The sequence below is a fragment of the Dermacentor andersoni genome, chromosome 6 (genome assembly GCF_023375885.2).
Source record: "Dermacentor andersoni chromosome 6, qqDerAnde1_hic_scaffold, whole genome shotgun sequence".
NCBI classification, from domain to species: Eukaryota; Metazoa; Arthropoda; class Arachnida; order Ixodida; family Ixodidae; genus Dermacentor; species Dermacentor andersoni.
The window spans coordinates 131,326,563-131,354,518 of NC_092819.1; the positions used below are offsets into that span (position 1 = coordinate 131,326,563).

General features: G+C 46.3%; 2 non-coding genes across 2 annotated transcripts; one reads left to right on the forward strand and one right to left on the reverse strand.

The window, feature by feature from the left end:
* Positions 1 to 13,042: 13,042 nt before the first annotated feature.
* Positions 13,043 to 13,115, reverse strand: TRNAL-CAA (transfer RNA leucine (anticodon CAA)). The gene has a single exon. It is a non-coding gene; the product is annotated as a tRNA-Leu (tRNA).
* A 33-nt stretch (positions 13,116 to 13,148) lies between these two features.
* TRNAL-CAA (transfer RNA leucine (anticodon CAA)) lies at positions 13,149 to 13,221 on the forward strand. Its single transcript has one exon. It is a non-coding gene; the product is annotated as a tRNA-Leu (tRNA).
* Positions 13,222 to 27,956: the final 14,735 nt, after the last annotated feature.

Consider the following 27,956-nt stretch of genomic DNA (forward strand, 5'->3'; position numbering starts at 1 on the left):
GTGGGCAGATGAGATTAGGAAGTTTGGAGGGTCAACATGGCCACAATTAGTACATGACCGGGGTAGTTGGAGAAGTATGGGAGAGGCCTTTGCCCTGCAGTGGGCGTAATCAGGCTGATGATGATGATGATGATGATGGTTCTAAGTGTTGCTGAAGTACAGCCTTTTTCCCAGCAAAACCGTTGCAATTCCAATGCCAGACCAGGAGGCCCTTCACTGCTGTTGTGGTTGCGGTGGTTGATGTCCTATCCATGTTTGCTGAAAGTTAGCCATTTGCGTTGCCAAATTCTGTACTGTCGTAGTAAATTGCTGGCACGTCTGTTCAATTGCTATGAAACGGTCGGTGATTGTCTTGGCGAATGTCGTGCGAATATACTCTTCAAAGTGGGTGAGCCTGTCTTCAAGGTTGTCTACCCTATCGCTGAGTCTCCGCTCTTTGAGATTTTCTATTGCTCTTCTCTTGGGTGCCGGACCCGCCGAGGCCGCGTTCTCTGTCCTCGGGTTCACCGCTACTTCTGGTTCATCCTCGGTCATTGCCATCTGCTGTGGTTGTGGCGATAAAGGCTGTGCCTGCTGCTGCTGTAGCTGGACCATCATCATTCTCTTGATCTCTGCCATTTCCATGCTGAGTTTATCGACTGTCGCCTCTAGTTCAGTGTTCTTCTTCCGCAACGCCTCGTTTGCTTCTCTTAGCGCCTTCATTGCCTCACTTTCGTCTTTAAATTTCCCTCCACCACCTCGAAATGGCGGTGACTGCTGCTGCTGTCGCTGCTGCTGCTGCTGTTGCTGCTGCTCTTTCTTGGCTACCCCCGACTTTACTACGTCTGCCCAGGCTACTCTGTCTTTGGATTGGGATCGGCGGTGGCGGCTCATGCTTCTGTTTCGACTTTCGCTGTTGTTCCCGCGCGAGCGTGACTCATGGCGACCAGCTGTGCCGCTCGCTCCTGCTGACGTCATCAACGATGGAAACTCTCCGGATGCTAGTTGTTGCTGTACGCGCTGTTCCGCCATCTTGCGCTCCCACTGCCTTTTCGTTACTACGTAGGGAGTTTTGTATTTGTTCTTGCATTCTCTATCGGCCGTTGGGTGTTGTCCCCCGCATAGTTTGCATTTAGGCTTACACTCGTGGCCATCGACAGGGTTATTGGCCCCACAGTCGAAGCACACTTTCATATTGGGGTTAGGACAAACGTCTCTTCTGTGGCCTATTTTGCCGCACTGTTTGCAGACATCGAAATGCTTGCGGTACAGACTGCACCTCGTTAACACAGGGCCATAACATACATAATTTGGAACCTTTTGGCCTTCAAAAACTACAATTACGGTAGTCGTATTGCCAATTCTTTGCGCCCCTCTTGCTAATGGATTTCTTGAGTTAACAACGTTCCGGTCAATCTCCGCCGGAGTATCTTCAATGGGAATGCCTCGAATGAACCCCTTGACCGTGCCATATGGTGTGGTTTGGTATGCGCCTACCTCGTGTATCTTGTCCCCGATGCAGATGGCCTGAATCTTGGCATAGGACAAAGCACGCCCCTTATCGGGGGTACTCACCACCATGATATTCTGGTGTAGGTTGGGGCAGAAGGTATCCGCCGCACCGTCTTCTCTGGAAACCCTCGCCGCAGCCATGATGGCCGAGGCAACGATCCCAGTCTGCGTTCTTGCGATGTTTAGGCCTCCCCGCGGCCTCACGATCACTTTGGTGTCCTCTCTCGGCAGCACGTCTGGCATTCTCGCTGCCCTTGTTGTCGTTGCGATCACTTTTCTGTTGACGTGCTCTCTTGTTTTAGGCCTCGACTGGCGAGCGGCGGAGCCCTCGCTCGCCGGGGCTGTTATGCGCTGGCCCACTTGCCACCAGCCGATCCCAGTGTGGAACTCCTCAGGAGAAATCTCTTCCCCTTGCACCTCGACGCACATCTGGCCGGAGCCAGGGCTCAATGTCGTCGGAGATGTGGCCGTCTCCATCTCGGACGCCATGTCGTATGGTTCCACGCCGGGGTCAGGTCCAATCCCGGCGGCCACGAAGCAAGCCTAGGCTTAGCACACCACCGCACCGACGATGCGAACAAGTTCCAGAAAACGGCGAAAAACTTGCCTTAGGTTGAAAGTTGGGTATCGGGCGATTCCTAGCGCCTTCACAAATACACTGGTAACAACGAAACTGCGATTTGAGTCAAAAGACACTGTCAAATCGGTCATCGAAGACGGAGCCAGTGCCAGCGTTCAACTAGAGAATCACTTCGTCGTCGTCTGAGAAGTTACCGTCACTTTTGTAGAAACCTGTACATGGTACTATAACATTCCAAAAGGCAAGCTTCTCATCCACTTTGTTGTCCTGTTTCTCGCGCTGGTAGTACACTCTGAACATCCAACAAGATCCTATCAATAAGCGCTATCCATAATGTAGGAACGTAGGCCCACGGCAGGCGCACTTGCCATAGGGTTTTTCAACTTTCTGCTCAGCCTCGTACACCGCTCATGGTTAGCCTGTTTTGCGGAAGTAAATATGATTATTATAATATTATTGTTGTAGATAATATAGTTCCTTCACTAACTTATAGATATCATCCAGATTTCTTAATCTAGTCATACATTTAACTTGTATTAGATCAACATTGTTACGACACGCTTATTGGAGTGATTTCAAACTAGATTGCTCAGCGAGAGAAAGTACAAATAAAAACCTCAACGTTTATTCCTATCTGGTAATCCTAAACAGGTTATATTCGCAGAATTTTATGCCCGCTTGCGTTGCCTGCGATTCAATGCTCAAAGCTGGAAAAACTGATTCCTTTTCTAGCTGTCGAAAGGCTGCTTCAACGTCGATAGCAAGCTATATTTATTCATTGCGAAAGTGTTAAGCAATGACTACACCTCTAAGCTTATCAATGCGATTTTGTTCCGTGAACACAATTAAGTTTTTTTTCTCCCTCTCAATAACAGCCATGGAAAGAAACTGTTCACTTCCATAAGTATGAGTATGCAAACATTGTGGAGTTAATCCTGAGCATTTGTCCGCATCCTATAGTGTGCGTGTTTGTATCAAGTTCTGGTGTTGCAATCGCAGTGACGTACGCATTCTTTTATATATGTTAGAACAAACTAAATTATTGAACTTTGTTTTCAAATCTAAAAAATGTGGCCATGCAGTAACTACCACATTAATAAGCACAAAGAACTGCAGGTTCAATGCACGTGTTGGAATCTATGCGAAGCGAAGTTTTTGTGAAGTGGTCAATCAAATGCTCTTAAAGTAACTGCGCTATATACGATTGGTCTTATTTTCAACAATCCAAAATCTCATCTTTTGCAAGGTTTGTTTATGCACCGCTTAGCTCACAACCTTTCTTTCTTTCTTTCTTTCTTTCTTTATTAATTTATTCAAGACATTCCTTACAGAAATGCCTTGGCGGGACGCTACAAAAGGCACTGAACATGCCTGACTAGGCCTCGCCACCTTAATGTCGTGTAATGTTTATGCACCACACTATTTACAAATTACACCAAAATGCTAACGGCAGTTAATGTAGATGCATGCATATTGAGAGACATTAACAGTGTGACGTTTGTTGAGGAAGGGATATTGCGAGGTGTATGCAGATGCATGAATGACATGTGCTTATGTACTTATTCATTTATACACCTCGCAAGCTGCACGGTTGTAGTATTATGTGAAGGGGAATGAAAACGTAGTTACAAAAGGAAGAAGGGCACAACATTGAGAAAAAACCAGCGCAAAAAAGCAACACCAACACAATGCACCAACTAGCCCAACAACATGTGTCACTGGCACAACGTTACAGAATCCTTAACAAACAATAACAGAAAAATTACCTCCCATACACCCCTATACAAATGGTAAACCAGCGAACCTAAAATGTGCAGCCCTGTTGTTTATAACTGGGTTAATTCCAACGGCTTATTAAAAGTCTTTCTCAATTAGTGGTGACGTCTGCGCTTGTAATTAGGTTACGTAAACGTTTGGCTTGGGTTTATCACGTGAGTTATCTGAAATGCCACACATCGCGCTTGGCATAGTCACCATCATGGAGGGTGCAATGAGTGGTGGATTGTGCTAATGCAGGTGGTTAAAGTTTTTGTGAATTATGTTTCGCATTTGTGTTTGTTAATGCGGTAATCATAGTATTTATGACTCGGTTATGCACCGTAGTTACCAAGTGACACCCCGGGGCTGCACATTTCATTTATTTAAATACAGGGACACATTTTTGAACCTGTTGCGAAGTCGGAGAGACTGCTGCACGCGCACTCTGGTGCGAGAGAGAAACGACCTCACTATCCTCACCTTTGCTGCGAAATAATTATGTCATCATGATTTTGTCTTAACCTCGTCCCCCTCTGTGTCCCTTCCCTGCAATATCAAGTAGATAAATGTATACGTTTCTTATGCATAGGCATTTCTATGCCTGCCCAACGAGAAATTTGTCCGTCCGTCACGTAAGACGAATGCAATGGCTCATACGCCTCTAAACAATGGCTCAAACCCCCGCAGTAGGGTTTCTGTGGTCGTACCACGAGTGTTTTGCCTAGGCATATACAGCTTCGCTGTAGAAAGAATGAACACCATTCCGCTGGAGATCAAGACGATCATAAGGTGCACTAACAAATGAAAGGTTATTGAACATATCGAGTAAATGCTGATTGCCAAGCAATAAATCGAAGTTACACAAAATGTAGAAGCAATAACTGTTGTGTGTTCATACAGATCTCAACAGGAACCGCATCCATCTCTGAAAGTGTAACAGATGCCGTGCTAACACAAGATTCTCCCAGTGTCTTTGTATCTACAGCTTCCATATTTTCTTTAAGCAGCCAATCTACACAGAATGCCAGGTTCTTCCTCTGCAATGCACTCTTGACATCTGAGCGTCTATTGTAGAGGAAGGAGCTAGCATTCTGAAGATCTGCTGCCTAGAAAAATTATGGCAGTTGTAGATATAAAAACGCTGGTAGAATCTTGTCAGCATGGCCTCCGTTAGAAATGGATGCATTTCCTGTCAGGAAACACACATTTATTTTTACGTCTCCATTGTGTGTATGTTTGGTTTATTGCTTGTCAGCCAGCACTTACTCGGCGTGTACATTAAACTATACGTTGTTTGATCATGCCGGTTTTCTTGTTCGTCCTATGTGTTGTATGGTGCCGTTTGCAGCCAGGCTACTTTTTATTTTTTTAAACTGCAACAAATCACTTTAATGGCTCTTATGATGCTTCCGTGTATTTTATATATTTTGTTTTATTTGGGCAATGTTGCAACAGCGTACAGTGTGAATCTGTAATAATTGGGTACGCTAACTTCTAATTTAAAGGTTTATTGTGGAAATGCAGTGATTTATAAAGGGTGACCAGAAAGTAGTATTGTAATAGAGCCTCATAAACATTAGTGCTTGATGAACCCATACATAATCATAAACAGGAAATAGAGAAATACAAATAAATATGCAATTCGAGGGAAAAATAACACTGTGATCACCTAGTGCCTATGCGGCCAAGAAACTGCAGCTTTTTCTTTTTTTTCAATGGCATGCAACTAGAAGAGTGTGCTAGCAAAGCAAGCTGTCACTCTGTTTATTGGAATAAGAAAAGTGTTTCTTGAAAGGTGCTGGTATGCACGATTGGCGATTGTAATGGTTTTTTCCTGCACTTGGAATTTTTCTGTATTTTCTTTCTGTAGCGTTTTTATTTATGTTTTGTTGAATCAAGCACCAATAATCCCACGTCTTCGCATTGCGCGTACGGTGTCCTCACGCGTAATGCGAAGACGTGGGATTGTTCCCCACCTGAAGCAAGTTGTTTTTTCATCCACTTTCAATTCCAGTAATTTATAATGTCTTTATTTTCATCTACTAATAACAAGTAATTTCTCCTCTGTGGTCCTTGGTGTCCTTGGTTGTTGGCTTCTTAGGATATGATTATTAAAAATCGGGCCCCTCGGTCAACCCACTTACTTCTCGTTCATTACATAACGAGGGTCTCGAATCTGGTAACATTGATGCCTTCAATTAGCACATGTGGGTTTACTGACCAGTTGCTTCACCCAAAAAGATCACGTACCCGTGACGCCTGCGGCAGAAAGCATATTTCACATCCGCTGCCAAGGCTTGAGAGTGGTGGCGCTGGCTAACACTCTCAAGGTTAGTTCTAGTAGTAACACATAATTACCCCAGAAAGTAAATTAGAAGACATAGCCGTGGTAGCTTAATTGGCAGACCATCGCACGCGTAATGCGAATACGTGGGATCGCCCCCCACCTGCGGCAAGTTGTTTTTTCATCCACTTTCAATTCCAGTAATTTCTAATGTCTGTATTATCCATTAGTAAGTACAAGTAATTTCTCCTGTGTTGTCCTTGGTGTCTTTGCTTGTTGGCTTAGTTCCGCGTTCCGAGGACTCAGCATACGTGCAATAAGCAGCCAGCTGTCCTCGTGATTTAGAAAAAATAGACTGAACAACGAAAAGTACGCGAAAAGACATGTAATAATTATCATTTTACAGGGTATAATAATCAACAAACACCTGCAGTAGTAATAAACAAATTCATTTCAGAAAACTGTCGGTTTCCTACGAGGATAAGGCTGTCAGGCCCTGTCGGGCAGTCACCTCCTCAGCGTGTTTGAAGTCCCGTAGGTGGTCGTCCAGGCTTGTAATCGTTAGAGTTCTGTCCCAGACTTTCCTCAACCGTGATTGTCCTAGGACAACTGGTAGGAGAGGGTCCTCGCTGCTTCCCCAGATGATGTGGTTGAGAACATTGGTCTCTGCCTTCCAAAGGATGCATATTGATGTTAAGAGCGCTGTGTATATATGTCAATATATGGGCGGGGAAGGGAGTGAGTGAGTTTGAAGTTTTCGCCAACTTATTTTGTATTTCTATTGCTTTCTTTAGTTTCCGATGGGGGGCGGTTTGGCACAAATATCCGCAAGACCACCCGTAGCATTCCTGATGAACCTCTCGAGAATTGTTCCTAAAACGACAAGCTATTTAATGACAGTTCATATGGTTTCGCCGCTCAAAGCACAGCCCCTGGTGACAATCTAACTTTCTTTGTCGTCAGAATTTTAGGCATCTGACATTTAGTGAAGACAAAATAAAATGAAACGTCAAGGAGCATGCGAAGATGGCGGAGGAGGATACGATAGCAGAGTCATCACAAAAGCTTGTCGACATTCCGATATTTTGTAAGCGCATGGTCTCCTTTAAAGAAGTTATAAAGTAAGAAGGAAAACTAAATATATAAATAAATAAATAAATAAGTAAATAAGTAAACTAAGAAAGGAAGAAAGAAAAGAAAGGAAAAGAAAAAAAGCATGCAGGTGAATATAACAGGAAGGTTAAGAGGAGAAGACGCTTTTCTCGTTTCGCACCGATGACAGTCGTCCTTTTCTTTCGATAGCTACCGGTGCCTCTCTGATCCACCCCCATGCCAGTATGCTCTTTTCTGCACTCGATAGCGCCTTTACCGCATCTGACGGAGCCGCAAGGCGAGATCGATTTCACTTCTTTGAAGCGAGAGCTCAAGACGCCCACCAGTTCAATGCTCCTTGCTTTTTACGCAAATGCGCCTCTACCAGACGTCTACGGCGATCAGCAATGAGGCGGTACAAGGCCGGAACGGCGTTTGGATTCGCTTTCTTCGAGACGTGCGAAGTCCTCCACGCCGCTTATCCTATTTATCCTTTGAAGTATCATCGCCCCACACCTTCTCGAATCCTGCCCCCACCGAGACCACGCAGCCGAGATTCTGTCTCCGGCGTGCCGGAGCAGCCATACGGGAGGCTGGAGGGGCGACCGAAAAGACATGAATTTGATTTGTTCCTGTAGCTCCTGTGTCGGCAAAATGAAAACGGTAAACAAGCAAAGATGACGGAATAGAAGGATCATCTGCAAATGGTCTCTATTTCTACCACAAGTCAGTTGATGTATACACTGCCTGTCCCAGGCGACACAAGAGCTTCTGCTTTACTTAAAAGGTGGTGAGATTTCTGCGTATAGCAGACTAGGGCGCACATATGGGGTGGGGTAAGCGGGGAGGGGGTAAGGGGGGAGCGGGCATATGGCATTTGGGAGCTACCCTAAAGGAGGAAAGCTACTGCAAATACAATTTGATGATGGTTTCAGTAGCAGCCATCATCATCAGATCGTACCAGCAGCTTCATACTGGGCATCGCCCTAACATTCCGGCGATAATCGCGGCCGCTCTACCTCCCACGCAACAGCTTCTTTGAAAGCACAAAAAGAGAGCAATAGGACACCGGCGGAATTTATTAAGCCACATCGCACTGGACGGTTCCATTACGTCATCTCCTTTATCCTGTATGGTTCTTCTCCATTCTTTAAGCGCCGTGTCGTTTGCTTCTTACTAGAAGAAAGGCAAAGGTTCCTAAGGTAGTGTAATGCAGCGGGACACATGTTGGAGGAGACCACTCCTTATTTCTACGTTGCGTACACCACAGCGGCACAAAATGAAAAACGAGGACGAGGAGAGAAGAAAGCTGCAAAGCGGAAGCAGGCTATGGGTTGTGTGTTGACCATGGCTTACTGTTAAACCTTGAAGTGCATGGTAGTAACGTGCACCAAAAAGTCACAGTTTCGTCGAAAAGTTGATACATCGATTACGACAGCTAATTATGCGACAACTATACTAAGTAAGGTTAGTCGCTTAGTGAGCTGCATTAACTGCCATAAATATTCGCTTACTTAATAAAGTAAAAATGGCTGTGGCTTAGCTCGGCTATGCCAGGACATACGTAGCGAAAGCTAAGGCATAGCATGGTTAGCCTTGGTTAACCTTGATTGCAAGTCCAGGTTAGTCTGGTTGCCTATAGCTATGTTTCGGCGTTTAGTCAGTCGTTTGGCGCACTGTTCGTCTGTTTCCACGCAAACACACAAACACGAAAACACCTTACTCGATGACCGCCGACGCTCGCTGTCAGAACGCTGGCGTAAGGAAGAGTGGTATCAGCGGCTAGCAAATTTTAAAGCGAAAGTTTTACTGGCCGCGAACTCGCTATTTCACCGTTGCGGTGCTCAGAGGAGGCACATGACGTCACAACGCGCACCACACCGCGGATATTTCTCTCTCTCGCTCCCTGGTCACTACTGCGCATGCGCCAGTAGTAGCACCGAGCCACAGGTGTTCCGCCGCTGCGCAGCGCCGCGCCTTTCGGCTGCTGCCGTTTGGTATGACGTCACACCGTGTTCTTCGTCGTTGCGCTCGCCTCTGCTCGCTTCGCCAGCTGCGTCGCGTGCCCGATAACATGTCGGAGGATTCAAAAGGAGAGATCGTGTGCGCCGCAACCACAGTTGAGGCGGCAGTATGGACGGCGACAATTCTGATAAGCAGGAGGAGGCCTGGAATCGACATCGGAATGAGATGAAGAGGAAACGAATCGCCCAGGAAACAGACGAACAGCGCGCCGAAGGACTGGCTAAACGACGCAACATAACTAGACAACCAGACTAACCTGGACTTGCAATCAAGATTAACCAAGGCTAACCATGCTATGCCTTAGATTTCGCTACGTATGTCCTGGCATAGCCGAGCTAAGCCACTACCAATCTTTCTAAACTTGCTGCCTCTCTTTTCAACGCGAACTAGCCACGCGAGAACCCAGCGCACGCGAACTCTTGAGCTATCTCAGTTCCGCTAGCCTTCGAAAGCACCGCAGATTGCCTCAAAGATAGGACGCACACAGCCACGTTCAGCCGCCGGAGCGTTTGTAAGAGATGCGCACTAACCTGCCTTTTCACGCCCTCTTTCCAGCTCCTAGCGAGCGCACATATTCACGCTTCCCACTTGTGCACGTTAAAAGATGGCGGATACCCTCCCCGCCTTCCTCCCTTGCAAACGTTGGTAGACAGAGGGGAATCAATCTACCTTACTCGGGTAGCCATCCCGAGCTTTCGCTTGCACCTATGGTACACGGCGCGCGACGGCGATGTTATCGCATTTCGATTTTATGCGGAACATCACCGCGAAGACGACGACGCAAATTCGCTTGGAGCGTACATGTACATGCTATCCCAATGAAAAATTCGCATTTCAGTCCGAAAGGCGAAGCACCGATTGCGATAGCAAATTAGTAGATAGCTGTACGAAGTAAGGATAGTAGTTGTATCGGCCATATAAACTTGTAGACAATCGCTTACTAACTAAATAACAATGATAGAATACGTAAGCGTGACTCAACGAAGACAGAAAGAAAGAGACACACAGAGACAATGCTGTATTTGCGTGTCTGCTTCTTTCTACGTCCTTGTTCAGTCGCGCTTACCCATTCTATCATGGATTCATACAAAATAGCCCGTGAACGTGTTTTAACTAAATTAACCAGTACGATATCACGCGCGCTCAGGTAAAAATGAACACATCTCGCTCAATGAAAGCGGAAACTGTGAAAACGCTGGAGTTAGGAATCGCGGCAGCAGCCGCGAGCCAATTGACCTCCATGCATTTGTTGCTTCAAAGCGAATGAAACGTCCAAATGCGCATATGAAGCTACGGGCAATACGCGCACTTTGCAAACATGGCAGATCGCTTTGAAGATGAGGCCCGCGCGGGCGCGCACTCTGGCCACGTCGCAGATTGCATAGCAAGACACACGAGCGTCGGTAATGCGTTCCTACGGCGTCCGCCAAAGGCGTCTACTACAGCCTCCGGGATTTGCGTGGCCAACGCCGTAGTAGACGCCGCAATGCGTCCACTCTGTACGGAGCGGCGGGCGAGGATGGCATCGAAACTCCCTGGCAGCCGCCGGAGAAGAATGCCCCTCCTCCTATCCTGACCCCCTTGCCTCGGACGCCACAGAAAAGGGCACGCATCCGGGCCGCGTTCCCTCACTCACCCTCACCCTCACACGCTTTCACTAAGACGGAACCTCACGGCGACGGCGACGGCGATGGCAGAAATGCCTCTGGAGTGTCCATATGAGACAAAATGTTACATATGTCCAAAATGAGACACGAAAAGTAATATTGAGGTGGAAGAGAAGGAATAAACATTTTATTGATGAGGGAAAAAATGCACGATCGCTTTCGACAAACGGCGCCGGAACGCGGACACCAGCTATCACTCCACAGGTGTCCGCACCCGCAGCCAAATCTCAAGGCCCTGCACTGCTGGATCCCGACGACGACCGTCTGCTTGGCATAGACATATTTTCTAGCCTACCTACAATTTTGATTGTCGTCACGAGATTTCTCTTCTTTTATTTTTTATTTTTGCCCACTTCTCTCTTTTTTTTTTTTTGTGGTAAAATCTCTTGGGGGATAGCAGTCACGTCTTAGGGGTGGGGGTGTAAAATAGCGCTGATAGCACGCTGTTAAGGCAAGCAAAGCGAAAGAAAGCCCTAATACGAACGCAAAGACTCAGACAGCACTAACTACCAACTCATGCTACAGTTTGTTAATCACGCAAATATGTACGGTGAAGAAATACGTGGCAAAGAATTAAAACCGGAAAGGCTTAAGTTAGAGCCAACACAATACCACTTGGTGGGTCTCATCAAGACACTGTATCTCTGAAGCGTTCAATGCCCCCCCCCCCCCCTCCTTCCCCCGAGAGGCTCTCTAGCAACACACATTTCACCACACTTGTTTATAAAACTATAACAACTTTGATGATAAGCGTAGCGTCGACCCTCCAAGGCTCACGTTCGCCTGAAGTACCGGCGTGAGTTATCGTGTGCCTCATTAGCGCTATGACATAGTGTTTTGCCGGAGCCATAGGGTTTATTACAATAATTAGTGGAGGGACCTGTGGCGCTGCAATTATTCAGCCAAAATGAGATTGTTGAAAGTGCATGGTTTCATCCCATCTTCGTGCTTGTGGATTAAGACGTTCTTCCGGCTTTATTTATTGCGCTTTATATGCCTTCATTGCACTCATTGTCATAAATTTTATAGCAGTTTGGGGCTGCAGTGTATTTGTGACCCGAGGAAACCTCCGGTCGTGCATTTTTGACAGTCAAAATAGCCGAAGATAAAGAAGGTTTACGTTCCGTAGTATATGATGTGTTCATATATATATAGGGAACATGCCGTATGCATGCAGCACATGTATGCAGCTTTTGTGTTCTACTTAGGAGCAAAAACTTTTAAAACATTCTAACTTTGGAGCAAAACTGTTGCCAGCTGCAGAGTTCCCTATATTTATAGGATACTGTAAATTGCGTTGGGCCAGGGGTCCTAACGGGAAGTGTTTCGGGAACTCCGGTTGTAAACATTAAAAGGGTCTGTTTTCGAAGTGAAACAGGTGCTGCGATCATAAACAAACGCGACAAATTGCAACGGTTTAGCTTGTCGAGGTGGACATACCAAAATGCGCCAAGCGCTCAAGGAACTGGTTGGCCAGCGATCAATTCATAAAAGCATTTTATGGGGCTTGTCGATCCATGCGTCCGTGGTTTCAATGTCAGGCTTCTGTGCTAGATGTTCTGTGTTCGAATGTGGCCGTCGGACAATTTTCTTGAAAATGAGGAGTTTACAAAATCACGAAGCAGTATGAAGCCAAAACGACCAAGTTTAGGGAAATCCATGCACTTCCCATAATTCCCATGCTTGCTGAACCGCCCCCATTGCAGCTCCAGTCTATAGACACTAGCGCCAGAGTTCCCTCTAGTAAATATTGTACGAAACTGTATGGCCGCAGCCGCTCCCAGATGGCAGTCTCTGGATCGCGTGAATGAGAAACCAATGTTTCCAATGTTTTCTTGCTTGAGAGGCGTAAGTTTATTCTTGCCGCTACTTCTTTTACCGTTTTTTCCGGGTTCATTTCCGCACTGTAGATGCAAGCTATCTTGTTCTTTGCCTAGCTGTGTGTAGCTCCACGTCACTCTAAGTTTCCGGGCAATAAACGAGAAGGAAGGGGATTAACCGAGGGGCCAGATTTTTTTATTAGTCATATCAAAATAAGCCAACAAACACTGACACCAAGGACAAAATAGGGGAAATTACTTGTGTTTAATAAATGAAATAAAGAAACGGTAAAGAATGGAAATGAAAGTGGATGAAAAAACAACTTGCCGCAGGTGGAGACCGAACCCACAACCTTCGCATTTTGCGTGCGATGCTCTACCAATTGAGCTACCGCGGCGCCGTTTCCCCGGAAAGTGGATGGGGAAACGGCGCCGCGGTAGCTCAATTGGTAGAGCATCGCACGCAAAATGCGAAGGTTCTGGGTTCGGTCTCCACCTGCGGCAAGTTGCTTTTTCATCCACTTTCATTTCCATTAATTTACCGTTTCTTTATTTCATTTATTAAGCACAAGTAATTTCCCCTATGTTGTCCTTGGTGTCAGTGGTTGTTGGCTTCTTACCAAATTTCCATTCAGTCACACATTCTGAGCATAAGTGGAACCTAGTCGGTCAGCTTTCTTATTTCCGGTGATCATCATCATCAGCCTAGTTATGCCCACTGCAGGGCAAAGGCCTCTCCCATACTTCTCCAACTACCCCGGTCATGTACTAATTGTGGCCATGTTGTCCCTGCAAACGTCTTAATGTCATGCGCCCACCTAACTTTCTGCCGCCCCCTGCTACGCTTCCCTTCCCTTGGAATCCAGTCCGTAACTGTTAGTGACCATCGGTTATCTTCCCTCCTCATTACGTGTCCGGCCCATGCCCATTTCTTTTTCTTGATTTCAACTAAGATGTCGTTTACCCGCGTTTGTTGCCTCACCCAATCTGCTCTTTTCTTATCCCTTAACGTTACACCCATCATTCTTCTTTCCATAGCTCGTTGCGTCGTCCTCAATTTCAGCAGAACCCTTTTCGTAAGCCTCCAGGTTTCTGCCCCATATGTGAGTACTGGTAACACACAGCTATTGTGCACTTTCCTTTTGAGGGATAGTGGCAACCTGCTGTTCATGATTTGAGAATGCCTGCCAAACGCACCCCAACCCATTCTTATTCTTCTGGTTATTTCAGTCTCATGATCCGGATCCGTGGTCACTACCTGCGCTAAGTAGATGTATTCCCTTACCACTTCCAGTGCTTCGCTACCTATCGTAAACTGCTGTTCTCTTCCGAGAGTGTTAAACAATACTTTAGTTTTCTGCAGATTAATTTTCAGACCCACCCTTCTGCTTTGCCTCTCCAGGTCAGTGAGCATGCATTGCAATTGGTCTCCTGAGTTACTAAGCAAGGCAATATCATCAGCGAATCGCAAGTTGCTAAGGCATTCTCCATCAACTTTTATCCCCAATTCTTCCCACTCCAGGCCTCTGAATACCTCCTGTAAACATGCTGTGAATAGCATTGGAGATATCGTATCTCCCTGTCTGACGCCTTTCTTTATAGGGATTTTGTTGCTTTCTTTGTGGAGGACTACGGTGGCTGTGGAGCCGCTATAGATATCTTCCAGTATTTTTACATATGGCTCATCTACACCCTGATTCCGTAATGCCTCCATGACTGCTGAGGTTTCGACTGAATCAAACGCTTTCTCGTAATCAATGAAAGCTATATATAAGGGTTGGTTATATTCTGCACATTTCTCTATCACTTGATTGATAGTGTGAATATGGTCTATTGTTGAGTAGCCGGTGATTGATTTCCGGTGATACCCATATACAAATGTATCCACTGTAAAAGAACGAATACCTAATGAGGTGCAACTTTGCTTGCAGTCTTATTAATGCTACGCACAACTGGACCATGAGGGTCATTAGCTTGTAGTCAAGACGACGAAAGTTACAAATAAGTCTGTGCACGCGAAAAAAATCGCGAGCAAGACTATTTCATTTTAAATGTAGCACCCGATTCTTGGGTGCGTCCCATATTGTTGAAATGCTCACCACCAGACTGGAAGCTGGAAGCTTGAAATCTAACTGGCGCATGACGACCTGACGTAGCGCTGCCAGGCTAGGTAGGACATATCCTGGAAAACCTGACGCAAAGGACCGGTGATACCAAACTAGCTTGGAGAGCAGCGCGCTCTTCCTGGAATGAACCCGACGGACGTATATGGCATGACAAGGCTGCTGAAATCGAGGCCATGGCACTGCTTCTCCTGCTGACAGCCCTCGACCTGTTCCTGGTGATGCGCGGGCGATTCAAGGACCGATCCCGCGCTATACTCCTTGTACGACTAGGGTGCACCAAGGTTCTTTGTTGCAAAAGACCGTGACTGACCAACACACCAAGTACGACGTCAGATACTGCCAGTATGGTCGCAGAGGACACATCGAAATAACTTGTGTGTGATATAGACGGCGAGAAATGAAGTAGCTGTGCTCCTACCATGCCGTTATTGTATTAGTTAACTTGTGTTGTTGACAAATATTTGTCCTCGTTGTACCACTGTTGTTTGTATCTGACGTCTTACGAACTGCTGCACATATATAGAACACCGAAGTTGATGTCCGAGAATGCCAATTTAAGCGCGACAAGCTTCAGGTAAAGCCATAAATTGCGTCTTATATTCGCCGTTGAAGTGAATTTTGATTTGAATTATATTGAATTTTCTGGCAAGAATTGCCCGAAACGTCATTTCCTAAATATTTCGTTACTATACTGATTAGACACGTGAAAGAACATTCGATTGGCTTTTCGGTACACGTTTTCTCGGCATAGACAGAATTAGTGTAAATATTTTTGTCAGACTTTGTCTTTATGTGCAACGTTTTCGGTCATGACAGGGTTAAGCGAATGCGTAGAGCCTCATACGTTAAATTTACCAAGGCAGTAGGTAATGCTTGTGAGTAGGGCACACTCCGAAATTTGATAGAACCACAAGGGTAAGGACTGATAAACGGGGCACACAACGATAGTGTTGTCACGCAACGTATCAGTCCTCCAATCTGAATTTGTAAATTTCTCAAAACTAGGGATGGCGTTGCAGACTGATAACTGGCTCAGCAACTGAGTAGGACTTTCTTTTGCACACCTTAGTGGAGTTCATTGTATTTAGCAGCCAGTGACATGCAGTCGCACACGGGTGCAAGAGCGCAACGGATTTCAGAAATGAACACCTAATCAATGCAGAGGCCCGATGGAATTATTACGGTGTTATTACACACCTTCCAGAAACACCTTGTGTGAATTCTGCGGATAAATTTACAGCCACAGCTGCTAGATAAAAAAATTAGAATGGCTCTCTTGTGGGTGACATTGTTCTCACTAGGCGGCACAACTTTAAATATGCTTTTTGGTGTCTTGTTTTATTCTTATGCAGCCGCTGTGGCGTAGATAGAGAAGGAATGTTTCAGCAAGACCTAAGCACGCTAGAAGATGTAGATGGAACACAGGGGACAAAGAAACGCTAGACTTGAAACTTTGTTTTTGTCGAAGACGTAATCGGAAAGATCACGCCGCACACGCGTGGGTGTGCAAGCTAAACACACGATCGAAGAAAGCAGTCGCACTGTCACCCGAAAGGCAAAACATCGATTGTGATAGCAAGTTACCAGACGACTATAGGGAGTAAGGAAAGCAGTTTTATCGGGTGTATAAACTCGTAAACGTTCGCTTAATTACTAGATTAACAAGCATGGTGGCAAGCATGCACAAGGCAACATTAACACATATCACTCGATGAGCGCGGACAGTCGCTGTCAAAAGGCTGGCGTTAGGAAGAGCAGCAGCAGCAGCTAGCGAATTGACCTCCGTGCTGCCTCTCACTTCAACGCAAAGTAAGCGGTGAGAACAGAGCGCAGGCGAAGCTATCAGCCGTCGGCCTACCTAGACTGTGCAGTCATTGCAGATCGCTTTCAGAATGATGCCCACACGGACGCGCTTAGCCACCCCATACTCAGCTATAACCGGTGTATAGGGCAGCCACCCCCTGCCCCCTCGGTGCCTTGCGTGGCCTAGAAGGTGGTATGTTGTCTCCCCGCCTTCGTCCCTTGCTCGCGCGAGATCAAGCTACCATCCCCACCTCACTCTCGCATACTTTAATCGCACTTGGGCTTTATACAGAACATCACGGCGACGCTGACGATAACGGCCGAAATGCACCTTAAGTCTTCGTATAGTTGACATCTTCAGAAAGGTTAAATTGCAATAAGTACTCGCTCAGCATGGCAGCTTTAGCATCTGGCTTAAGAATGCACACATCACCATCAGTCGAGAGGAAAACATCAATAGCTCCCCTCTCTCTCTTTTCGTGTTCCCTGAAAAGTTGTCACTCCCGTCACCGTTCACGGCATAACCTGCGAATTCATTTCGATTACGTTATGAGCTTTTGCACAGAGGCGTCATTGTTAGCCAAAATATGCATGAGGAAGCGCCGCACACAGATCACTGCCATGAAAGGGAAACAAACACAAAAATGTGGCGAGTTGGTCTTGGGGTGATGGTTGCAGCCTGGAAGAGCATAATAGGGGAAGAAGGCAGCGCAATTTTTATCTTCGCAGTTCCGAAATCGGCCGGTGTGCTGCTTGGAAGGCCCGCCGGTCGATGCTCGCGCGATAACCTTCAAATTGATGGCGACTGTACCTTAACATAACTTCGCAGATGTTTCCGTTGGAGGAGTAGGGAGCGTGGAAGAGGCCGGTCCGCATATATTGAAAATGTAGAAAGTAGAGCGCCGTAGCAACCGCGGTTGAACGCGATTGGCTGAAAGGCCACCGGTGACGCTCGACGCCCCTGCAACCAGTATGAAAATACGGCGCGCCCCCGTAATGCCTTCTACGGTTGCGTAACGTAACGCCAACATACGAAATGCCTGCCAAGAGCGAAGATACTTCTCCAGCAGAACATGCCCGGCCTCTATACTACGGGGCCTGTTGCTTCCCCGGGAAAATCAGTGCGGATTTTTAAAACTTTTTTGCGTTAGAGTGATGTAAGGCCCGACAAAGTTATAATGCGGCATGACTAACTCAGCCCCAGAGCCGCACACGTGAGAAAGTCTGTCCGACGTACATTTAGACACAGCGGACACCAAATGGGGCGTCAGTGTCCGCGGCTTCACCTGTTTCGCCGCGCCGGCAGCCAGCGTCCGAGCGTAAGCAAACTCGACCCAGCTCCTCAATGCCGGCAGGCCTAGGTACAAACGCATACAAAAAGCGTAAAGAAACTTCTCTGTAGTGCCTAGGCAGAGTCAGATATTGAAGGAGCAAAAGTCCCCACATTTTCTCTCGCACCCGCTCTTACTCGTACCGGCGCAGAAACATCGAGCGCTTCGAGAAATCCTACGGCCCACTGTTCTTAATAGCAATTGTAAAAATGCGGCCCGGTATTGCACTTTCTTCGGTATCGGGCGACGTATGGGGTGTGCTTAACTCCTGCTTCACCTTCGCCGCGGGTCGGCCTGTATTGCACGATCTTCGGGATCGGCCCACCTATGAGGAGTGTTTTACGCCTGCTTCACGTCCACCGAGGGTCGGCCCGGCATTGCACTATCTCCGGGACCGGCCCACTTATGGAGTGTTCTGTGTCTACACGCGGAAAGGCCCTGGAGGACCTAGCCCTTAACAGCTTCGCTGTAAAAAGTGTCGAAAGACAAATATGTGAAGCTTTCCATATTACTTGATGGCCCGCCGGATTGTGCGTAAGTGAAAAATTTGTCCAACATAGTAATTAAGGCTTGCAAGTCTTAAGCCAGACAACAAAGCTGCCACTCTGAGAACGCACTGAATATCGTTTTTTTTTTTCTTTTTAATTTTGTTGCTTTTTTGCGCATGCGCGGCTGCAATGTGCAAGATATTGTATCGAATAAAACATAGCTGTGTGTGCATAGTCCTATTTGCCCCTTATACTTCTACTCGCATTATTGCCCCCCCCCCCCCACCTTGCTGAAACTTTATGACATCAATATGCACAAAATCATACATGATATCACTACAGTTTGTTCAATGTACAGCTGGCCGCATAATTTCGATTCACATAGACACATTGTTCTGTCTCTAAGTTCTGTCTCATTTTCATCCACAAGACAGAGATTAGGGTTGTATAGAAAGGCAGGGAGAAACTTCTTTACCTGAATACCAAGCCAGTTTGTTTTTATTTATTACAGCGAAGCAGTTTAAGGCTAGGTTCTGGCGGATCTCGTCAGAAACACCCGTGTACTCAGATTTAGGTGCACCTTAAAGAAACCAGGTGGTCCAAATTATTGCGGAGTCCTCCACTACAGCATGCCTCATAATCAGATCTTGGTTCTGCCACGTAAAACCCCGTCATTTCTTTTTTTGTCTCACTTTTTTTTTATTTATGAGGCACTGTGAGCTACCGTTTCGCAGTCACAGCAGTAATACGCACTCATAGCCGGAGAAAATATGCAACAGGGATTCATCCGAAAAAAACATAAACCGAAAATAAAGAAAGTAGCCAACAACATTCAAAACCCACAACTGTGTATTAGTAGAGGCGCGCCTGGGAAGAAGAATAAAAATAGGATGTAATAGGGAAGCACGTAGTAACCATCATACCTTGCTGGTGAAGCTGCGCACTGACACGGACACAATGAAGACACACAAGAAAAGACGAGACTCGCTGCACTCGCAATTCTCGTCTTTTCTTGTGTGTCTTCACTGTGTCCGTGTCAGTGCGCTGCTTCACCAGCAAGCTATGATGATTAATCACCAACTAGCCCAACGTTCCACATTACTGAACCACGTAGTAAATGTTCACACTTCTCTGTTTCGTGCGAGATTAGGTAAAACTCGAAAGTAGGGTTTCTGCGTCCATCTCTGTTTATCAGTTACACCACCGTCATCGTCACGTCGTCCCAGTACGTGGCCACCATTGCGCTGTGCGCCGTCCACGCGCTAGTGTGATGAGAAGTGCCGTCATCGGCGTTGACGACGTCGCAACGCGCTGGCTAACGACATCAGAACGAAGAAAAACCCTTGGCATTTCTCAGCGTCAAAAATTAGACAAAGTGACCTCGACGTTTACCATCTCGTTCGCTCCGTCCAGTGTATGCTCTACGGTCTCGTAAGCATTAAGCTGCCGAGCAGAAATCATGATGTGCGTGAGCATAGCGCTCATCTCAGAAGCGGAAGCCACCACGCTGTCCTTGCTGCTGCAGAGCCGGTTGATGGCAGCATGACAGATCTCTGGCTTAGCTTCGTCAGCAGCGCAGCTAAGCGAGCTTCGCGTCCGAACTTCGTGAGAAACGAGCTTCGTGCCCCTCGGTAGTGTGACAGTACGATGGCGGCTGCCCAAATGGCGACTTCGCCAGTTCGCCCCGAGCATCCGTAGTGATCCCTACCGAGAGCCACAGATGTCAACGCCCGACGGAAAAGTGGTACAAATAGGAGACGATCGCCCTAACGACGTAGCTATCGCGCCAGTTCCGCGTTGGGCAACATGCGCGAGGGCTTTTGTGGAGCGCAGACTTCGAGAATGGTTCATTCGCGCACATGTTTAGCAGGCCGCCGAATGCAACGCAATGCTGGGCGAAGACGCGTCGCTGTTTGGCACACTACGAAGGTATTAACAAAGGCTGTGTCCGCTGTGAGTGCCTCTTGCTGGCCCTGTAAATATGTCCAGAGTGGCATCCCATCCGCCTTGCAGAGTGGCACGTAGGGGTGACTTTACAAGGTGACTTTACACCACGCCGGCAGAATTCTCTACGTTTCCATAAAGACCTTTCTCTCTCTCTTTCTGTTTCTCAAGAGTGGCAGGAATTGCAGAAAGCGGCTGATTTCCTTTAAGTGAGTATATATATATATATATATATATATATATATATATATATTTATGAATTTAAGCGTCAGCAGCTACTAAATTCCTAGAGGAATTGTTGTGCTAAGAATATAGTTCGCGAGTTAGAAATGAGACCAACATGAGAACATTGGTGCCTAACATCTAGTGTACGCTACTGTTCAGTGCTTATTGGGTTTTGTTTTCGCTGCAATTGTCAATTCCTGATACTAGGAAATATTGGCGCAGAACAAATGCGGTGTCAACCATGAGAAGTCCCAAGCGCTTGTTTTTCCTCTTGTCGTTCCCGTCTTTCTTCGGCGCTGGATCTTTCGCAGCAGTCAGCCGGAGCTTTGTCCTAAAAACAATGACTCAAGTTTGTGACCTCACCATTCAATGCAGCTGGCGCCAACGTTATCACTGTTTAAGAAAGCCGGGACGCATAAAGTACAAAGGACTGCGTAGCTTTTCAGTGCCTTACGCGAGATCAGAGACGCCACTAATGGTGAAGCGATTGAATTTACTTTACTTCTTTCCTTTGTGCTGCTGCAACACAAAAGAAAGCTTCCTTCAGACCTTGCTTCTTTTGATTAGGCCATAGAAAACCACCACTGCGCACCATCGTTAGGAGCAGCAATTAGGGCTCAATCTTGCCTCCTAATGAACTATGCAGCACACAGCTTTAACCGTGCATGATAATCATTTTAGAATATACACACGCACAGAACCGCTTTCAGTTAACATGTAGCACATTTATTGAAGAAATATACGTGGGTCCGTCGTTTTCCTCTTTTTGAGAAAAGAGGCCCGGTTTAGCAAACACGTACGATAAGAGGACCATCCCTTCACGCAGATTTAACGTTTCACAAGCAGGTATCGCTCGCAGATACATTTATTCCGTTGCATCACAAGCAGGTATAAAACCAAACGGATTTACTCCCTGCTCAATATATTTAAATGGAACAATATACAACAAAAAGAAAATACTTGCATGTAATTTGTTCCGCTTCCATGGCGCTTTATCGAAGTTTCTACGGTGAAGCTGAAACCTAACGCCAAACGCATTACCGCCATAATTCAATATTTATTGTATGAATGAGGAAACAGCTCATTTTGACAGTTTTAATAAAAACGTGCTAAAGACGAAGATGAAAAGAACACATTTCAAACGATCATCCATTTATGCACTTCGCATGTGGTACATCATGCACGCGTCATCTTACAGTTTATACAAAGGATTCTATGATCAATCAGTTCCTGTTCCTGGATTCCTCGAAAGAAATGTCACTTCTTTTTTTTGCAACACCAAAGAGAGACAACTGACACACTTGTCACCTGCAGTCTTTATAAAATACGCTTCAACTATTTCGCATTTTGTTTCTTTTTTTGTTTTGCGTTTTCATTAAAGCAGCCAGTTATGCTAAATACTTCGAGATCGTAACAAAAATTAATAACTCTCAGAACCCGCTGAGTTATTCGTGCAATTTGGTGAGTTACTGGAAGGAAGAATATGAAGATGAGATGCTTTAGAATTCAATCATGTTTCCATGCATAAACCATGAAGCAGTGATAACTAATGCTTTTTAATGAGTAAAGACGAAGGTTTCTAGTGGTTTCATTCTGGATATTGTTTTTTTCATCCAAAATATTTCAATTTGTTATGATTTAAATGGTATCGAAACGCACCACCTTTGATTGCACTGCCTTTTTTTTTTTTCGCGGGCGTGGAAGTCACATTATACCGCTCTCTGTAGACCGCCAGGACACAGTCAGAGGGCGCTGTAGAGCCACTCCTGGGCGCCACCTACAGCAAAAATTTTGAACCGGTGGGCATGCCGCGCTCGGTCTTTCTTCGTTTCGGTGCATGGCATACAATTACAATTTTCGGCATGCGCATGACTGGATGCGTAGGCTTAACGACAAAGGTTTCGCACACCTGCTTCATTGCAGAGGATATGTGGGCCCTCCGATAAAGATGGATATGCGGACAATTATTTCGCGAAAGCACTGCTTGCATCATCAAGTTTACGGCGTGAAGCAAGTCACTGCAAAAAATACCTTAACAACAACGCCTGCTGGTTTAAAGGAAATTCAAGTATGTGTTCAGTTTTCTTTGCCTGCATGTCTCAAGGCGTTTTGAATGTCTCTCAACCAAAGCTGTTCCAAAGTAGCAATTTTCCACTTAAACAATCCTCAGCATGAAGTAACTTTTCTTTCTTTCAGCTAGTGGAGAAGTTGGAATGGGGGTTGAAATTAAGGCAAGCCTAAAGACATAATTATTTTTTGCTACCAAATAAAACCCGTTGAGGCAATCGGAGATAGGCTCCCCGTCAATAGTCAGCACGTACGGCGGGTTCTTATTGATCTTGTGTGCAATCAGTTGAAACATTACGTGCTTCACCTTCAATTTAAGAAGGCTGTGGTAATGTTTTTACCTTGTATATTGATTGCATTCACTTTTACTGCTGTCTATATGTAAACGTAAAATAAAGTTAGGGTTATGCTGTCTCGGCATGCGATAAACATTCATAAAGCTAAGCCGTTCCTCGAATGCACAGCAGCCTGAAATTGTTCGCTCATAATAAATTGTGCGGTTTAGCGTTTATAAACTGCAAAGTGTACCATAACTTACGCCGTACTAGAAAACAACAGAATAATGCTTACCACCTCTCGTTATTTACTGTGCGTTCAAAGCACTGTACACGAGTGTTATTGCGCTCTGCCTCGACCTGAATGCGGCCGCCACAGCCCGGAATGGAACCCATGACCTCGCGCTCACTGGCTCATCGCCATAATCAGAAATCCACCGACATCGGTTGAGTAGTATCGCAAATGTGAATTTAAAGGTATTAGTTCTATACAAGTCGACCGATACACGTTTATTTACACAACTCAGTTTGTGTTCACCATTTTCTTAGAATTTCTTTATTTCTCGTTTTTATATGATGCAATCTAGGTCTTCTTCCTTCCTGATTTTTCGGTAAATAAATCCGCTACGATTGAGAATGCCTGTTTATAAGGGAAGATTCGGGCTTTTTTTGCTACAACTTGAAACAATCGAAAGCAACGTCTCGCCCCCCCCCTTCTCCCCTTTCCCTCCCCATCCCTCGCTATTACAATTAGGCACACTCACTTTTGAGCATCTAGACTTCCGTCATTCTGCTCTGCACAGTCATTGCAATTTGCCAACGCGGATTGCGGAGAGAGAGAGAGAGAGAGAGAGAGAGAGGGAGGGAGGGAGGGAGGGAGACAAAAGAGAAGGAAAGACAGAGAGGTTAGCCAGTGTAAATACCGGCTCGCTACCCTGCGCTGGGGAAAGGGGTAAAGGGAATAAAAGCAGAAGGTAGAGAGGAAAAAAACAAGAAAAATGCACACATTAACGCGATGTTACGCGCAACAATATTCAAAGGCGGTCGCACAATTCACATGTCCTTAAGAACTTGAGCAAAGCCCTTAAGGCCTTGAGTGCCGAAACCCGTCTGGACCAGTGTCCTAGAACTTTTTCTTCTATGAAGGGGCGATTGTCCAGTTTTTCGAGCGCGGTCACGAGCACTTTTCTTTGCACATTGTAACCTGGACAGTCACAGAGGAGCTGCGCGATGTAGGCTTATCAGACTCCTCGGAGGAACGCAATTTCACTGCAGCGCGTTTCCGCCGAGTGGCACTTGTGGCGTTGGCGAAGATAAGTCCCATTCTCGAAACGCTGGCCGAGAGGACATCGCTTGTTCAACCTTTGTCGATCACTTCAGGTTAATTGAAGGAGCGTGGAAACGTGAGCGCGGTGCAGGTAGGTGCGTACATGCCCGCGCCTGTGGAAGTTTGTCTTGTTCCGGCAGGGGAAAGACAAGCGCTTGTGTCTGCCGAATTAGTTGACCTGGGCTTGTCTATACCTGGTGTGCGGCTAAAGCTGACAACGTTGAAGACCGAACGCGAGTAGAAACCGTCCTCGTTACCCGTTGATGAATCCCCCGACGTGCTCGGATGCAAGCAACACCTCCACGCAGCCGCTCATCAAGATTCTCGCCAGTATTGTACGTGAATACATTAATCTACTCAAAATACTGCATTTTAAGTATTTTTCTGAGTATTTTAGTGTTTCAGAAATGCTTTGGTCAATCTGTATTTTGCGCTCTCAGTTGCGTACTCTTTCGTGATATCTCTTACTCTTTATGTATGATAGTTTTGAAACTACTTGAACCGTAGTTGACGGGTTGCAGGTGCAGTCGCTTTGGATACTTGACTCGTGTCAGTTACAGAAACGTTACGAACTATCACTGTAATATCATCGTGTGCCGATATTGTGACAGATGGCACAAATCCACGCACAAAAGGGAGGGATGACGCCGTTTAGAGTTAGACGGCTGTGAGTGACCGTGTTGGCATGATCGTATTCTGGGCAAGGGAACGGGCTTAGCTCTGCCGCCGACTTACTCTGCGACTAACAAAAGAAGGTAGCAACAAGGTCCAGCCCACAACTAGGACTTTTCCTTTCAGAACACGCTCGCGGAGAACACAGAGAAAATAGCTGCACAACTTCTACGCACCTACCTTGAGTCTGAAAATGTGGACGACGATGTGTCATCCGTGTCCGCCTCCCTTCCAGGATTTTTTCTCAAGCACAGCACTGCGTTTGCATGGAGTGACTTTCTAGCTATACAGGAACAAAACTGTATTTAGAAACGTTTAGAAACCGGGCGAGCAAAGAAAGTTTCAGTGTTGTCTGTAAAAAAAGTGTGGAGTGGACGCAAGAATTTCGCTTATTTGCCCGAAGTTCATAGAATCACTCTAATCCTTCGATGCTGTTAGCAAAATGCTTCTTAATGTAGTTGCTTTCCAATATTGTCGAGGTAAATAACGATGAAGTAAACTGTACGCAAGAATGCAATCGCGCACCACAACGCTCCCTTAAAAAAAGCAACTGGTATAAGAAATTAAATAGGGCGCTGACAGAAAAGTAATTTTTTTTTTTGCAGGAAAACAGTACGCGACGTGGCAGGTACATATGTGCCCAGACCGGGTGTTGTGGCTTTAGCGGCTTTGGTGTTGCGCCGAGTTGCCCAAGGACGCGAGATTAAATTTCCGCCACGACGCCTCCATTTCAATGGGGGCGCAATGTGAAAAACGCCCGTCAATGTCAATGCGAAAAAAACGCCCGAAAACCCCCCCTGGGTTTAAAAAACTCCAGGGGGGTCAAAATTAGCCCGGAGTCCCCCACTACAGTGTGCATCACGATTAAATCGTTGTTTTGACATTTGAAACCGCATAATCTGCGAGGGGCATCAGAAGTACCTCAGGGCTTCGTAGCATTACCTGCTACGTCCGAAGTGAAATATAGCTCTGTATTTAAGGCGCGCAGACGGCACGTGGTTCTTCCACTGCTGCGTCAGTGGACAAGGCACAAGGTCAACACAGCACACTCGTTCTTTGCACTTAGCTGCGAGAAATATTAGCACCAGGTTTGTTAGAGTAAGTGCGCACTTACTCCTTTGCAAAGGATTTCGTTTGCAGTGTGTAACTAATGCGGCATCAACGAACGGCGTCACGTAGAATGGCGAATGCAATGGCATGTTGATCCCCCAGTCCTCTTTCACAGTCACCGTCACAAGCGAAAAGCTTGGCGTCCGTAGGTGAGTAACCCGATGTGTGCAGCGACTCGTATAAGTACGTGCTAAATTAGGGTAACTCCGTGCCAAGCACCAGCCGATGCAATACGAGTGAATGGTGTCTTTAAAACACTGAATGCAGCAACAAAATCATATTTTTTGCATTGCTGTTTCTGTGGGCTGGCCTAGCCTGGCAGTATGCATCGGCAACTGCTCAACCTGAACGTCTATTTCTGTGTTTTGAAGCCATCTGACCAAAAATCCATGAAGGCCTCTCGCATCGCGCGTGACAATTATTGTGAAAGAGGAACGACAAGACAGGACACAGAGCCGAAAGGAAGAAAGGTACAACAATGAAATAAAAGCCCTGCAGTGGCTTCCGCGCCTGCAGGCGTTTGGTGTGTTGCGACACTACGGATCCGAGAACATTGGGGCTAGAGCCTGCCGCGTGTAGCCCTGTGGAGATTGGCCGTGTCCGGGGAAAAGCGGATCCCGGGTTTGAGCCGACGCTGAGTGATTGAGCCTTTAGGCCTGCTGGCGGAGGCAACAAACCCCTTTTGCCTTTGCTTCGCGTAGACGGCAGCCGCACCCAGGAACTGACTCATGCGGGAGAAATTTTCTTCTCAAATCTTCGTCGCTCAATCTCTCTCTCTCTCTCTCTCTCTCTCTCTCTATATATATATATATATATATATATATATAAACTTTCAATCTCTGCCGTCTTCGCTTCACTTCCTCTTACTTCCTATCCTCCCGGCGTTGTCGGTTTACTTTGCGTGGAGCAGCTAACCTTTGTTGTACATATTTGGTTATAGCGAAAATGTATAGTTGGCATCCGGAGGATTTGGTTCTTACAAGTAATGTATTTCGCTAGAATAGCAGCTTGGGCTTGTTGGTTTTCCATCCTGCTAGTAACAGCGCAAAATGTAGACAAGGGACGAGACAAGAAGACACCACAAGCGCTGTAGAAATGTATTTCGCTAGAATAGCAGCTTGGGCTTGTTGGTTTTCCATCCTGCTAGTAACAGCGCAAAATGTAGACAAGGGACGAGACAAGAAGACACCACAAGCGCTGTTTTAGAAATGTATTTCGCTAGAATAGCAGCTTGGGCTTGTTGGTTTTCCATCCTGCTAGTAACAGCGCAAAATGTAGACAAGGGACGAGACAAGAAGACACCACGATGCGGCGTCCCCTTGTTGGCCTCCGCGATGGGTGGCTGGTGTTTCTGTCGGAAAGAGAATCATTTTGTGGATAGTTCTTTTCCCGCATTCCCTGACCGCCGCCAGAAGAGAGGTCGCATCGACAAGGTATTTAATTTTTTACGGCGTTGTAAAAGCAAACTTGCCATCATTTCACGTAGTACATAACGAGACACCGGTCCGGTGTCTCGGTGTCCTGTGTCGCCAGAAGAGAGGTCGCATCGACAAGGTATTTAGTTTTTTTCGGCGTTGTAAAAGAAAACTTCCCATCATTTCACGTAGTACATAACGAGACACCGGACAAGAGGTGCCACCACAAGCCCCCATGGTGGGAATAGCCAAGGATACCCTACCATCCCTGAAGTCGACCAAACCAAAGCCCTTTTGTGGGGTGGTAGGCACCAGTGCAGATTCGAGGTTGAAGCGAGCCTAGCGACCACTGGCCAAGTGGGATCCAAGGTCTCGTCTTTCAAGGCGAGCTATCACGGCGGACAGTGGATTTCCAGTATCCCGCAAGAGGTAATGGACATGACCCCCTGTAAAACA